The following is a 2,473-nucleotide window of genomic DNA, read 5'->3' on the forward strand; positions in this document are numbered from 1 at the left end:
TTAGAAAATATATAATTTTTTTTCATAAACTGAAAATACCTAATTATTATGATACAAAAATAAAAGGTAAAGGAAGAAGAAAATGTTTACATATACATAAATTTTGAGCAAATTGAATTCGTTGGGAGAAAATTGTTCTAAATGCATAAAACCACATACATTTTTTTTTGGTAGAAATAAAACCACATAAAATTCATAACCGTACTACTATATCAACAAATAAGATGATTTCAATAAGAAAATTTAAAATAGATGTTTTGGAAACTCGACTTGGCATTCAAATAATTAAGAGGTGACACTTTCAATAAGGAATGATTTGACTAAAATAGACTTACAATGTATTATAAAACAATGATCAATATTAATATTTAGGGAAATTTACATCCACTTCCCCTCGCATTTGCCCTTAGTACATCCACCACTTTGCATTTCGTTTATTAGATATAAACCTAGGCCAACAAGCACCGTGGGTGAAGTGTTTAGTTTTGAAATTGAAAAAGACTATTTTACCCCTGTAATATATTTATCTAAAACATTCTAAGTCAATGACCATTTTACCCTTATTACATCTTCAATACTAAAATCCCAAACTTGGTCTGAAACCTTAGCTGCTACCCCCTTCAACTTCGCCATATCTGTTCACAACAGTTGGCGAGTTTAGGGAGGCCGGTGGCCAGTGAGTTTAATCTCAACAAGTAGGCTTGTTAGATCAAACACCAAGAAACACCAAAAATAAAGAGACAATAGATCTGCACGACACAGAGATTTAACGAGGTTCACACACCAGGGTGGTTTGCTACGTCCTCGGGCGAAAAAGAAGATGTTTCACTATGCAGAAGAGAGATTACACCCAAGACTCGCCCTGAAACTCTAGCTCGAAAAACCCCAAAATACAATGATTTTCTCAACAAGCAACAGTACATTGTATATACTCCAAGTCGCGGTTCGATCCATTGGGTCGTGGTCGATCCGGTCGAACCATACCGCCCCGCACCCCCATACGAGATTAGTGATGGGCTCCGGGCTGGGCTGAGTTTATTTGTAATAAACGAAATGAGGAGGTGGTGGATGTAATAAGGGCAAACATGAGGGGAGGTGAATGTAAATTTTCCTAATATTTAAAAGAATATATAATAAAAAAGGAAGAAATCTCCATACTTGGGACTATAAAATCATGTCTAAATTAAAAATTTAGATATCTAAGCATACTGATTTTTTTTTACTTACAATTTTTTAATTAAGAGATCTATTCTCTTTGTAAGTATAAGTTAATTTCCTACAAAACATATCAAAACTTACCAGAATATAGATATCAACTCCTAAAAATAATGTAGGAACTTATCTATATATTTGTATCTAATGAGAATGGAGGCTATTATTTTACCACTGTTAGAGCTTGTCAAGAAGTACTTGGGATTGGAACCAGGGGAAGAAGTCGGACGCCGTGAGAACTTCGGACGCCGTGAAAACTTCAGATCTGCTCGGATCTGCTCGGATCTGCTCGTCGGACGCCGTGAGAACTTCAGACCTGCTCTTTGGTACTTCACACGCCGTGAAAACTTCGGACCTGATCGAGTTCGTCTGTCCAGTGCCACAGGTCTCCCTGATGCCTTAGCCATTGTTAGCAGAATCCTCTCGTCCCAGTATTCAAGTGGCAGGTCAGGGAATCTGATCCAAATCAACTTGGTTTTGACGTTCTTGGCATGAACATCAAAATCTGTCTTCCAAGGCTGGAATCTAATGATCTGCCCACGGATTCTTGTAAGACTACGTCTCCACATGGCTGCCATGTCTCCTTCCCTGTCAAATTGTAAAAGAAAATACCCCTTCCCCATAGGAACCGTCTTCACTCCGCCTTTTAGATTCCAATTCTCCTTCGCCTCCTTTCGAATGTCATCCATTGAAAGGAATCTAAAGTTCGTCCTCCCGATCAATGCAAACCTGAACCGTAGCAGTCTATCCTCATAGGCATCTTGTGGGATTATGATCTTGGTGTAGGCTTCAGCGTGAATAGGATCAGGTAAAGTTCCCACTTCCGGCAAGGCATGACCCACCACAGTAGAGTAGGATCGTCGCACCTCCTCCCTATTTTCATCTGCATCCTTGACCCGATCAACCTCACCTCCCTCTACAGATCTAGAATCATTATTAGCAGAAGCCGATCTAGAATCCTTCCTTGAAAAATCTGGTTTCAGAAAATCAGTAATCAAAGCCTGTCTACCACGATCCGGAAGCCAGCCATCCTTTGGCTCATGTCCGATTCTAGTATCATTACTCGTCTCAGCCATCATCAGAATTTTAAGCAATTCATTAAGTTTAAGAAACACTCAAACCATTTTTCCCAAGAAATACCTGTTAATTAGAGAAATAATGGAACCAATACTTTTTTCCGTGCACTTGGCTGATGCATGGGATCCGAGAGCGATCGGTTCGTTGATGTTGCAGTAGTGATGTTAATAGAGTGAGAAGGAAA

The sequence above is a fragment of the Macadamia integrifolia genome, unplaced genomic scaffold, assembly GCF_013358625.1.
Source record: "Macadamia integrifolia cultivar HAES 741 unplaced genomic scaffold, SCU_Mint_v3 scaffold1988, whole genome shotgun sequence".
In the NCBI taxonomy this organism is placed as follows: Eukaryota; Viridiplantae; Streptophyta; class Magnoliopsida; order Proteales; family Proteaceae; genus Macadamia; species Macadamia integrifolia.